We start from the raw sequence: 14,778 nt of genomic DNA, 5'->3' as shown, positions 1-14,778 counted from the left end.
TGTCCATTATACTATCACATGTTCCAATGTCCATTAGGAGCTCTTATGTTGAGTGCGAAAATAACATGCTGTAAAATGAGTGAGGGGTGTAAACATGAACTTAGTTAACTTCATTTCATAAACTTAAAAATCTCAATGTATTTAAATACCACCTGTCTATGGACAGTTTTCCACTTTTTGACCCCAATTTTTGAGTTTTCTTTCCCTTCTCTCAGTTTAACTCCCCTTGATATCTCGATTCTGTGAGGGGTTGAGCAGACACAGAGAAGTGGATTCCAGAGGAGGAAGTTGGTGGTTGGTTATTTGGGGGCTGGACCTCCTTCAGAACAATAACCATTTCTCTAGATGAGTTGCTGTAAGCTTGGGGGGCAGAGCCATTTTGCTCTATGTATGACATGGAGTCATAGGACTGCAGGCCAGAAAGGAGAGTTCCCAGAGTGCCTTGATGATTGTAATACACCTGGGTTCGTTCCTGTTAGGGAAGTGACAGGCTTTGACTCTGATGTGGAACCTGAGATGGTGTTCTCTCAACAAGACTGGCAGAAAGTGATGGGTACACAGACACATTGTTGTACGTGTCCAGTGTACTCTTACAGCGAGCTGCCTTAGACATGGAAGAGGCAGCGGTGTCTTGGTCTAGGAAAGATACAGAAAAAGTATCCCATAGAAGACTTCTCTTCAGTCCTTCCTGCAATATCCCATTCCAAAACACTCAGGTAGGAAGCAGCTGAGGTGGATATATGAGACTGGTGAAACACTCCAGATAGCATTGTTGTGCTGAAATTTTGGTAAAGATAGGCACTACCCATCAGTGGTTGGAAAGAGGTGCCAGAGGCTGAGGGCAGGAGCCAAGCAGAACTACCAGCAGGAGAAGATATTCTGGAGTAGTTGCATACACTTCCTGTTAGGGAAGCTGCATCATTCACCACTGGAAGGGAAAGCTGCAGAGTATGGGCAGTTCCCAATACAGATGGATTTTGAAAATTTACTGTAAGGAACAAGAGGGTGGTGAAAAAAATCTGTGAGACTTATAATCTCCTTCAACGCTGAGAGGAACAATATGAACTTAAAATTTAAGCCATCGAGATGCTTCTAGTACCAACAGTCAACTGAGTTTCCAAAGTTCCAACAATTTAGGGTGATTCAAAGCTTGGAACCTTTTGGCAATTTGTGTATTTGGTATCGTGCTCCCAAAGTGAACACAGAACTGTAGAAGAACCAGGTGATCGTGTCTGTTCTTGGATTTCTTTCTTACAGATAATTTCTCCTTACCCTAGCAATGCCTGTAGCTTGTTCTCCTATTGACTCATATGTTATTTCTTATAAGGCAAGCTTTTCTAAACTAGGAAGTCTAAGAGTGGGTAACATTGTCTGGACAAGAAGAAACCTGTGGGCCAGAAATGACAAAGAGACTTCATGTTTTCCTATAATTTTTATAGGGCATTTTAAGGAGTATAGTTTCGACCAATAACTGACAGTGATCTTGGGTTCTTTCTGGCTCAGCACTCTGGACTGTCCCCTTGTAACATTCAGAAGAGTGTATGCAGTAACAGAGATCCAAGCAGATTGGCTGTGTACAAGGCAAGTGCCTTATCCCCTCCAGTACTATCTCTCTGCCCCTTATGAATTTCCAAGTTAGGGAACCTAAGCATGTGGACTTTTTTCCAGGACTCTGCATTGTCACTACATTGCAGAAATGGTTAGAAAGATACCTTACATTAATATAGGCATTTGGAGTCTTTACAACTCTTACCATTGTAATCAACAGGTTTCCCTTTGACTTGTGCAATGAATATCTGTTAGTTACGGTTCATTTATGACTTAATCTTGTTGATGCATAGAAGGTTACCCTGATTTTTGATCCACTTCAAAAATGACTACTTCAGTTTTTCCCAAGAAATGTGTTTGGAAGGAAAACTTTATTTAAATTCTGTGTCTTAAATTGTTTATCTACAATGTAGTTACTAATAACTCTAAGAATAATTATGCATACATAAATATAATTTTTCCAAGTCATGTGGTTGACATAGGAGGAAGTATAAAGAAAACATCGTGAAAAATATGTATCACAGAGCTGAAAAAGATGTATATAGATATCAATGAAATCTGGACTCTGTAGCAAGCAGCATAGTACAGTAAGTTATGGAGAGCAGACCCAAGAGTAAACCCTTAATAACTGTGGATGTGGTCTCAAACAAAACCAAATAAAATAGTCCAATAAGGTTATTAATAAATTGTTCCACATATACAATATGAAGAGTGTATTCTATTTTTGAAAAAACTGCTAGCCAAAAAACGGAATAGAAGTTGATTTTTGAGTGCACAACTTACCAGTCCATTAAAGAGAAAGGATTTAGCAGTAACTACATAACAAAAAGAAAATAGGAATAAACGTGATTGTATTTATAGGTAAGAAATGTTTTAAATGAGTAAAATAGAGAAACTTTGTAATTACAAAAATTATTCTCATCAATACCTCTGAATATTAACCACCAAACAACACGTTTTAAACATAGCATATGATTTCAGTTTATCACACAATCAACAGAAAAGACCATATAAAAAAAGATCACAAAATATTGTAAATTTACTTTCAAAACCTAGAGTAGAATTAACTTTATTAACCCGGAAAACGTTCTTCTCAATGTTTAATAAATGACCACCAAAATCCCATTAAATATTTTTAATGTAGGAACAATCAAAATAAACAAATATGACAAAAATGTGTAATTCTACATGTGAGACTTGATTTTCCTATTTCCTCTTAGGATCTAAAACAGAAGTTGACTATTATCAAACTACTCTCATGTTAGGTAGAAAAAATCAAATGAAATAATATTTGTAAAGATGACAAGCAGCTCAAACCTGGAACCTAATTACCACACAAATGAATCAAATCTCCTGAATCAAGTTAGAAAATACCATTTTTTAAATTTCAACAGGCAACGCGTACATATACTTAAAAACCAGAACGTCATAAAACATTGAAGATTCTATTTCTTCCACCCACCTAGATAACCACTATTAGCTATTTATGGGATTCATCATTTCTGATGCATGTTTATATTCCAAATTGTCAAGTACCAAGTACTGTGTTCAAAGAGATAATAAGGAAAAAAGTCACCAAGGATGCCTTTCTGATATACTGGTTTTCCTAATGGTACCCTACTCAAGGAACAGTATACTTTCTAGTCCTGGCATTTATTGAAGTATATTGCTTTGACTTGCTCTCAGTGTATTTACCTCAGCATATTTAACATATATTCTTTCTTTTTTGATTTTAAATCCTTGGTTTTCTTCAACATTCAATCCAGACGGTTTCCCCTTCCTTGATAATTGCCGTCCATATTCTTTCATTCTTGCTTTCCTATTTTATTCTCCCACATATCGTCTTGGTTTCGATTGGTCAATGTTTGATGAAAGTGATCCCAAACGTTCTTACCTTTGAGGGCTTGCCTCCCTATCGCTCAGCACTCCACACCTTCCCCATGCCCCAAATTTTCTTATTACCTGGTTTAAATAGAAAACTCAAAGATAAATGATTATTACTGTGTAATAGCACTATATTTAAAATACTGAGGTATAAATACAAGAGGAGAAACCATTACAGAGAAAACATACGAGTATATTTCAGCAGGATTCCACAGCATCTACATTTTTTCTGTAAAAATACTCTCTCTGATTTGCTTTTTTCAAAGTATATTATGTAAAATACACGATGACAAGTAAAAAGAAACACAGAGAATCAACATATATATATGTTTGTATTTGAGCTCATAAATATGTCTAAAATATAAACTAATCAATGAGGAAAAACAGTTTGTATGTGAGAGAAAGAAAGCCAATGTCTAAAATCACACAGCAAATGTAAAAGTCAACTAAAATGAGGCTTATAAAATTCAACTTGAATACTTTCTTTCACTAGTACATGTTGTTTTTACTAGACTGCTAAGTTTAGGGATGATAAATCTAATGAAAAGCTTTGAAAAGTATTATTCCTTACCTGACATGGTCAGAGAAGAGGAAATACCGATGAAAGGTAGACGAGACGAGGAGACAGTATGAGAGTAAGTCAGTAAACTGCAGCGGCTTAAGACCACAAGTGTCCAGTAAAGATGACTGGTCAATGGTGATTGGTCATTGGTCACTGGTCACTTGCCAGGATGATTCAAATTTTTTACAAACAACCGCATGGGAACCCCAAGGTTCTACCAGTTGGTGGTTGGTTTGGTGGGAGAATGATGTCATAAAGTAGGCAGTTGAAAGGGAGAGGCTGGCCAATCAGGAGGTCCGATTCCCAAGAAGAAGACCTGATTGGATAAGAGAGAGGGGTAGAATGAAGCAGGCTAGGGAGATGGAATCCTACAAAACAGTTATAACAGTTTCAAATTCCTCAGACTATTGTGTTAGAAAACTACTCCCATTATACTCAAGAGCTTACATATTTCATTAATAAATCAAGAAAATTACTAAATAATCATTTTTATTGCACTGTTAAAGAAACAACATTCGGTATTCCTAGTATTTTTATATAACGTTTACATCCAGCGGGTAGGGCATTTGCTTTGCAGGAGGCCAACCCTGATTCAGATTCCTCTGCCCGGCAAGATACCCAGATACCCAGAATATCTTGCCCTCATAGCAAAAGCCTGGCTAGCTACCCATGACGTATTCAATAGGCCAAAACCAGTAACAACAAGTCTCACAATCTGTTGTAAGAAGTTACTGGTGCCCACTCGAGCAAATGGACGAACCACGGGAGGATAGTGCTACAGTGCTATGATTGAAAATAATGATAGTTTCTTTCAATATGACAACACTTACTATGACAAATTGTAGATGCATCGAGATGTGTTAAAATGTAAAAATAATGAGAAGAAATTGTAAATGCACAAGTATCTTATTTTACAAAAAAAAACAGTTGTTCTCAATCTAAAACTGTAGAATATAAAGAAAAACATATGCTCATTTGTGTGAAAATCTTACAATCTGAAAGAAAAGATAAAAAGTAAATTAAGTGATCAAAAAACAAGCAAAACAAACAACTAATGGCAGTTAATATGATAGGCAAATGATGAATGTTTTTAATAAATTACAGCTGTGAAATAAATCAATATTTAGCTATTAAACTTGTATAGAAAAAATAAGCATAAACCATGATCATATAATCTCTATTGGAAGAAGTGTAAATTCCTCGTAAACACAAGAGCAATTTTCAAGCTCACTAGTAGACAAAGAGCACAAAATAAAATGACAAATTAAAATGTGTCCCCAAATTACAAACATTTAAAAATCAGGTAACATCTTTTCCTAGCAAAGATGCTAAAAATAGACCTTTTCAAGTTATTTTATTGAGAATTAAATCTGTATAATAGTACGGCAATATATACTTGGTTTAAAGCAGTTTAATATTCTTTAAGTAAATTAGCTTTTGTGAGCGTATATGGAAATTCAGGGATCAAACCCGTAATCTCACAAATGTGAGGCAAATATTTTACCACTGAGTTATGTTTTCAACCATAGTTAGTGATTTTGGTTTTTTTTCTATAGTGTGAGGAATAGAACCCAAAATTTCATACTTGCAAGCCAAGTGCTTTAGCCCTGAGCTACATACCCAGTCATAAGTAAGTTAGCTTTTTTTTTTTCTTTTTGGGTCACACCTCGCGATGCACAGGGATTACTCCTGTCTCTGCACTCAGGAATTACCCCTTGTGGTGCTCAGGGAAACATATGGTATGCTGGGAATTGAATCCAGGTCGGGCGCTTGCAAGGTAAACATCCTACCAGCTGTGCTATCGCTTGAGCCCTAGTAAGTTAGCTTTTAATATCAGATCTTAAGTAAACAATCAGAAAAGTAGACAAATAGATATAAATGTTCACAACAGTATCATCTTAGCAATAAAACATTGCAATTATAAAAAACTTAATAAAATGTTATAGTATCTGAGATTTATTTTTCAAAGATTATACTTGTATATATACAAATATAAATACATAATTGAAAGACTCCAAAGAAATGTACCTTCATTTTATTTGTATGTTTATTGTGGTTCTATTTTCTTCTTAATATATTTATCCCATGAACAATACAAATTTGGACCTCTATATGATTTTTTGTCAATAATTATATTTTGAAACTTTTTTGGAGAATGGTATTGATGCAAAATAATTAAAGACGATCAATATATCCTAGAAATATCAAAAAATCTAAGACAAAGTATGCCATGCATGTAAAAAATATATGCAGATAATTTATTTGATTGGCCCCCCGGAATTAGTAGAGCGGTTAAAGCACTTACCATGAACACAGTCAACTGAACTTAATGGCTGGCATCACCAGGAATGACACTTGAGCACAGAGTCAGAAGTCCCAAGCACCACATACTATGGCCAAAATACCCCACAAAAACAGAAATACAATTTATCACTTATTACTATAAAATCCAAATTCATTATAAAGTCCATTATAAAATCCATTATAATTTTTTTAAAATGTATCAAAATTTACAGATTTACAGGCCACAAATAGCATTACTTGCAGACAATGTGAGTAAATATTATTAAAAAACCATCTTCTTGGTCAACAGCAGACTATCTCTTAAATTTGGGGGTTTTCAAAAGTAATATAGCAGTTGGCACCCTTAACCTCTATGTTACTCAAGAAACAGTTATATGTTTTTCTTTTCTTTTCTTCCTTTTTTGTGGGAGGGGAGCACACCCAGATGTGCTCTGGGCTCACTTCTAACTCTGTATCCAGAGATCACTCCTGGCAGGGTCAGGGTTCTGGAGACTAAGCTCAGATTAGCTGCATACAAGGTAAACACCCTCTACATACTGCACTTGCTCTTTGGCCTATATGATTCTTTTTAATAATGACATGTCAATAAAACATTTTTAATAATTAAAAATCATTTGAAAATTGTGTTGAAGAAGGCAAAGAATACATGTTGTAAGTGACCATATAAAAGAAAGAAAATTAAAGTAAATTCCTTGGTAAGTTCTGGTAGTCTTGGATCCATGTTGCCCATGGGGTAATCAGCTAGCTAAGTCTTCCTTAACTTGGATGTTCCTTGTTCACATCCCTGATATCACTCCTATCCTCCTCAGATCCCATTCCCAGAAATCGTGTGCTCACCAGATCTTGTGGTTTCAAGCTTTGTTTTCAGAGGAACCCAAATTTCAAGTCCTTCCTTTTGCACTTATTGTCTCTTTTCCCATCATTTCAGACTTTTCTCCCAGCATTTTTTCCTCACTGAATACAACTGTCCTTCAAGGGAGTTGAAGCTTGTTAGTTTTGATAGATGACTGGGATCATTTTCCTCTAGCCATACATGAAAGGTAGCAAAACACTTTTCAAGTTTTTCTGTTCACAGCCATTCAACTACCCTTTCCTGGGAAAATTGATTAGCAGTTTAGTCTCAGGTCTGTCAGAAACTGCATTTTTTTCCCTCCATTTCCACCAAAGTAGTTACTGGTACCAAGCAGACTTAGTGAAATATATGTTCCTGTTAATACACTTGCACTTGGGATACATGTGAACACATTTCACCTGGCATTTATGAAAGGTGGTCATCCAGTTTGCTTTTCTGGTGGCATTCTGTTTCTCACTATTCCTCTCCACAGCTAAGTGATGTGAAAATACCATCTTTAGTAAATGGTTTGATTGAAAGCTACAGAAGGAATGCCAGCCCTTTCAGCTCTCTCGGTCTTATATGTAACCTCTTCTTTGGAACCTATCTTATTTTCGTATTTTTGCTTTGCTTATCATTTACTAAAAACATGTTAAAGTATTTAGAAAACATCTACCAAATCTCCCATGCTGATCACCAGCTGTCCAGTTCCCTACTCTTCCCGGTTTCCTTCCCATCCATCCATCACTCCATTAACTCTCCTAGGACCATCTCTTTCCGCCACCACCTTGCAGGTTCAAGGTCAAGATGTACCAACCCCAAGATTCTACCAGTTGGTGGTTGGTTGGGTGGGAGAATGATGTCATAATGTAGGCAGTTGAAAGGTAGAGGCTAGCCAATCAGGAGGTCAGGAGGTCAGATTCCCAAGAAGAAGACTGGATTGCATAGAGAGAGATGTAGAATGAAGCAGTCTAGGGAGATGGAATCCTACAGGACAGTTATAACAGTTTCACCTTCTTCAGACTGTTATGTTAGAAAAATACTCCCATTATACTCAAGAGCTTACACATTTCATTAACAAATCAAGAAAATTACTAAATAATCATTTATATTGCACTGTTCACCAACATCATTAGGTTTTATTATTAGTATATTTTATATAACTTTTGCAGCACAGTGGGTAGGGCATTTGCCTTGCAGGAGGCCAACCCAAGGTTTCATATACACAAACCAAGTGCTTTAGCCCTGAGCCACATAATCAGTCATCGGTAAGTTAGCTGTTAACTACTGATCTTAAATAAACAATCAGAAAATTAGACAAATTGATAAAAATGTTCACATCAATATAGACTGAGCAGTAAATCATTACAATTATGAAAAACTCCAAAATTTTATTGTCACTGAAATTTATTTTTTAAAAATCATGCTTGTATATAGACTAATGTAAATACATAATTGAAAGACTATTGTAAAATCCATTATAAATTTTTAAATGTATCAAATTCACAGGTTTACAGACCACACTATCTTCGTTGTCTACGCACCAACATCTCATTATGATGAAAGAGAAATCGAGAAGTTCTACATGGAGCTAGAGGAGTTCTATAAAGAAGACCACACCTTCTACAAGATCATTGTGGGTGATTTTAATGCCAAGATAGGACCGAGAAGATCAGCTGAAGAACTTCACATCGGGACCCATGGCCTAGAATGTAACAAACAGGGTGAGAGACTGTCTGAGTTCATCATGTTGACCAAGACCATTCATGGTAACTCACAGTTCCAGAAGGCAGAATCTAAATGATGGACATGGGAGTCTCCCGGTGGACGATTCCACAACGAAATAGACCACATCATATTCAATCAGCGGTTTTGCCTGACTGATGTTGCTGTTGTCCCAAAATTTCGAATGGGATCGGACCACCGTCTCCTTCATGCAAAATTATACTTCACAGAGCGGGGAGAAAGGGCTGCAAAGTTCAAAAAAAGAACTCCTAGAATGACCACCAACTGGGAACTCTTTGGTACTATTGCGGCATCATGGGAAGATGCCATTGTTGACAACATTGACAAGGAATACGATCTACTGGTTCAGCACCTCCATGAATGTGCGAGGAAGGCCAAGAGAGAGATCACGATCACGACCACGATCATGACCACCCTGTTGTTTGTCGATTGCCTCGAGCAGGTGCCAGTAACGTCTTCTTCGTCCTAGCCCTGAGGTTTTTTTTTTTTAAAGTGCCATATTCAAGGCATTTTCAGGGTTAGGAGAATGAGACCCATCATTGTTACTGGTATTTGGCATATTGGGTATACCACGGGGAGTTTGCCAGACTCTGCCGTGTGGGCATGTTACATTTGGTAGCCTGCCAGTTTGACCAAATTAGGAATGAGATGATAAGATGTCTTATCATCTTCCGGGAGCTGAATGTGATGATCTCTGGATACTGGCCGTTGTTGGAGTTACACGGCAGTTGGTGGGTGTAACTGTCTAGTTACTGGCAGGTCCAGTCCCAAACTGTGCAGGCTTGGAGATCTCAGCCCCGGGTCCCACACACCTGGGTTCCTCTGTCAGTTCTTTTATGTGTGAGGCTCATCCAAGTGTGTGGAGAGTGCTCCCAGCATGACCTTGGCTGGGCCTCGTTGGTCTTCAGCTGTTGGGCCCTGGTGGAGACAGTCAGGCATAGGGTAGGAGAGAGATAGCCACAAAAAATCACCTATCTTCGAAAACTCTTGAGCTAATTCGCCAGCGTGGTTTGGGGCATGCCTCACGCAACCGCAAGCTAATGTCCAAGCTCGCAAAGCAGTGTAGAAATGCGATAAAGGAAGACCTCAAAGAGAGAAGAGCAGAAGTACTTGTAGATGCGGCAGAAGCCGGGAAAAGTATTCGTAACGCCCGCCTGTCCTTCGCCAACTATAAGATCAAGATGACTGCCCTCCAACGTCCTGGTGGATCCATCACATCCTCCAGAACGGCAATGGAGAAGATTACCATGACTTCTACTCAAATCTCTTCGATAACCATGTCCACTTGCCGACATACCAAATTCCACAGGATGGATATGTTGTTCCCAACGTTCTCCCTTCCGAAATCTGACACGCCATTTCGCTGGTAAAGAAACAAACAGCACCCGGCCCAGACAAGGTCAGACCTGAGCACCTGAAGAACCTGCCGTCAGTACTCATCAATGCACTGGCTCAGCGCTTCACTCGCTACCTGTCTGAATGCAAGTTTCCGTCCCAATGGAAAACCAGCAGGACCGTACTACTGTTCAAGAAGGGAGACATCCATGACATTGGCAACTATTGCCCGATCTGCCTATTGTCTGTCATCTACAAGTTGTTAACTCGAGTCATCCTAAATAGGATTGGCAGAACACTAGATGAAGGACAACCATGCGAGCAAGCAGGGTTCCGCAAAGGATTCAGCACCATCGACCATATCCACAGGATAACCAAGCTCATTGAGGTTTCTCGGGAGTTCAAGATGCCGCTCTGTTTAAAGTTCATTGATTTAAAGATGGCTTTTGATTCTGTTGAGACTGAAGCGGTCATTGAAGCCCTAGTCAATCAGGGCATTCAAGCCCAATACATCAGGATCCTCCGTGAGCTGTATTGCGGATTCACTAGCAGGATCTCACCATTCTACAAAGAAGTGATCGTTGATGTCAAGAGAGGGGTGCGGCAGGGTGATACCATTTCACCGAAACTCTTCAGTGCCGCCCTTGAGAACATCATGCGACGACTGGAATGGGAAGGAATGGGAGTGAAGATAGATGGTCGATAATTTGTATTTTAAAAAACCATCTTCTTGGCCATTAGCAGACTATCTCTTAAATTTGACTATTTTCAAAAGTTATATAGGAGTTAGCTCTCTTATTCTCTATGTTACTCAAGAATCATTTATATGTTTTTCTTTTCTTTTCTTCCTTTTTTGTGGGGAGGGGAGTGCACCTAGATGTGCTCCGGGCTCACTTCCCACTCTGTATCCAGAGATCACTCCTGGCAGGCTCAGGGTTCTGGGGACTGAGCTCAGGTTAGCTGCATACAAGGTAAACACCCTCTACATACTGCAATAGCTGTTTGGACTATATATTTGTTTTTTAAAATGACATTTTAATAAAAGATTTTTAACAATTTTAAAAACATTTTAATAAAACATTAATTAAAATGATTAATGCACGCAAATACTGTTTTAATTATTAAAGTAAATTTAAAAATTAGAATCATACTTGGCAAAGCATAGAAACACAGCAAAAAGTAGATGGTATATATCTTATTTGAAAATTTGTAACTGTAACACATTGTCATTTTCCATTTCGAGGATGAGATGAATCCATACAGTAGATTTGTTCACTCACAATGCTACATTCTCTCCTGGATGCTTATTTAAAAATACTTGCTAATGTTCCTGTTTCCAAATGTTTTGAGTACTACAGTCCTGTTTGCTATTGTTAGACCTTTCTCTTGTTTTATTTTGTTTTGTTTTGTTTTATTAAACACCATGAGTTACAGTTGTGGACTTACAAGTTGTGTGCTTGGGTTTCAGTTATACAATGATTGAGTACCCACATAACATAGCTGCAATTACAGTATTCATGCCAAAGACAGTCATCGATATATCTTTGCGTTTAGCTTTCTACAAGTTATTGGCACACAGGTGAGTAACATTTTTTTTCCTACAGAGAACACAAAAATAGATATGCTCTGTTTTAAATTTCCATCAGTATTCTGAGGTACAAATGAAGGATATATATTTTTAATGTTTTATCCAATATCTGTGAGATAGACCATTGCAAATCTATTCATAATTTGCTTCCAGTCATACATCGATCCAACATCCGTCCCTCCTCTAGTGTACATTTCCAAAAACCAATATTCCTGGTTCCCTAAAATCATCCCCCAACACCCTACCCCCACCCCCAGTGTGTCTCTATGGCAGGCTCTTTAATTTTTTCTCTCTGTCTCCTGTTTATTTTGTGCATTAAGGGTCTCTTACAGGTACTAAGAGGTCATCATGTTTGTTCAAGGAATTTAGCAATTTTATCAGGAAGGTAAGCCTGGAGTAGCTTTGAGGTATGGAAATGACTGCTGAGGCTTCTATAAGTACAGGGCAGTGGGGGTGGGATGCCCATCCTGCCCAGAGAAAGCCTGGAGATTTCAGTCACAAAACCCGCATATCCGAATTTTCAGCTGTTATATTTCAGTGAGAAGCATCCTGAGACGATGGAAACCAGAGGAGAGCATGGTGGCGATTTTGGATTGTGGGAGCAAGTGGCTGCACTGGGTTCTGTTTGGTTGGGCACCAAACTAACCTGCCTCCCTCCAATTTACCCTAGTGTGTTCAGCCTTCTGCAGGTCCAAGGTTAACTGTGGCTGTTGATATGTTCCAGATTTGTCTATGGGTCTCTGAAACAAGACCAATGCATTAGCTTGTATAGCTGAGCCAGGGGTGGTTTGTGAACATGGCTCCCACATATCTTTTGGGAGTTTAATTTCTTGGGAAACGTAGTCCTGAGTTGTTGGGAGCCAGCCAGAGGCACAGTGGCGATTTGAGGTTATCAGGAAGCATGAAGACACCATCAGACTGTTGATGTACTCAACTGAGAGTACAGGTTGACTTCCTGCAGGTACTGCACCACCAGACTAACAAATATTCATTGAATTAATGAACGAGTAATCAACATTTTCAAAATGTGTCTCTTTCTTGCATTTTAGAAGGGTAACTTCTAACAGGAAAATAATCTTCCTGGTATAATCAATACCTATGATTTATTCTTAATATATTTAATAAAAGCTACACATTTTGGAAATTTATACAAAGAAATTCTTTTAAATTATTTGTCTTCATAATTTACTTGTAAATTACTAAGATATCACTGTTTCTTCCACCGTTCTTAGCATAGAAATTTACAGACAGAAAGTGCTAAGTAAAAATTCATTTTGGCACTTCTGTTCAATGTAGTACTGGAAGTACTTGGAAGAGAAAATAGATAAGAAAAAGATATTAAGGGTTTTTCTTGTATGAAAGTTAGAAATAATCTCTCACTATTCACAGAAGATATCATACTATATTCAGAGAATACTAAAATCTCTACGAAAAACTCCCAGAGACAATAGACATTTTTAGTAAAATTGTAGGCTATAAACTCAATACCCAAAAGTCTATGGCTTTTTTATATGCAAGTAATGAGAGAGAAGAAAGTGACATGAAAAAGCAATCCCATTCACAATCGTGCCTCAGAAAATCAAGAACCCTGGAATCAGCTTACCTAAAGAGGTAAAGGACCTATACATCAGGAAATTAAAAAAGACACGAGGAAACGGAAACCTATATACTGCTTATGGAATGGGAGAATTAACATTGTCAAAATGGCAATTCTCCAAGAAGCATTTTAAAAATTCAACTTGATCCCTATAAAGATACCCATGACATTCTTCAAAGAAATTAATCAAGCACTCCTGAAATTCACATGGAACAACAAACGCACACGAATAGCTAAAGCAATTCTTGGGGAAAAGACAATGGAGGCATCACCTTCCCCAACCTCAAACTCTACTACAAACGATAATAATGAGAACAGCATGGTACTGGAACAAAGGCAGAGCTGCAGACCAATGGAAAAGGATTGAATATAATAACACACACCCTCAAATATATAATCATCTAATCTTTGATAAGGGAGCAGAAATGTGAAGTGGATCAAGAGAATCCTCCTTAACAAACGGTGCAGACAAAAATGGACAGCTACATGCAAAAAAAAAAAAAAAAAACAAACGGCTCAGACCTCTACCTAACACCATGCACAAAAGTCAGATAAAAATGGGTCAAAGGCCTCAACTTCAGACCAGAATCCCTCAGGTTCATTGATGACAAGGTCAGCAAATCCCTCCACGACATTGAAGCTAAAGGTATCTTCAAATATAACACGCCACTTGCCAAGCACCTGGAAACAGAGATAAACAAAGGGGACTATCTTAAATTAAGCAGCTTCTGTACCTCAAAAGAAACAGTGACCAGAAACAAAGACTCCGCTATTCGGGCAAGATACTCGCAGAAGCCTACCAGGTTCTCTGAGAGTGAGAACTGGACAATCAGAGTTGCTGTCTTCTAAATAAGATCCAGTCTCTGGATGTTGGCCATTGATGGCATTACATGGATCCAGGGGCAGTTCGTGGTTGTAGCACTTAATTATTAGAAGATGGGGGATCTGGAAGGAGGGGGCACAGTCTTGATCTGAGCAGCCATGGAGATCTCATGCCCCGGTCCCGCACATTTGGGTTCCTCTTCCAGTTCCTTCATGAATGAGGCTCCGACAAGCTTGGGAAGGGTGGTCTTTAAGCGTACCTATGGCTGGTTGCAGAGGTCTTCAGCTGCCGGGGCTCTAATCAGGGCGGTGAGGGAAACTCACCCCGGCACCTCCAAGGTGCCTCGGTGAGGAAAGCCAGGTGCGAGGTCAGGACACTGTCGTTTTAGATATATTTGAAATTAATTTTAGATCGAAAAGTACACATCATTCAAAATACTTATGTGCTTAGTAATAATTTACTACACACTTGTTCAATCACCTCAGAGACCCCACTCTGCTCAGAGAACTAGATTTTTAATTACAGGTCTGATTTGCCCAGGTGTCATGACTGAGAATCA

The sequence above is a fragment of the Sorex fumeus genome, unplaced genomic scaffold, assembly GCF_029834395.1.
Source record: "Sorex fumeus unplaced genomic scaffold, SorFum_2.1 ptg000032l, whole genome shotgun sequence".
In the NCBI taxonomy this organism is placed as follows: Eukaryota; Metazoa; Chordata; class Mammalia; order Eulipotyphla; family Soricidae; genus Sorex; species Sorex fumeus.
The sequence above is the reverse complement of the archived record's forward strand: the minus strand, read 5'-3'. Positions refer to the sequence as shown.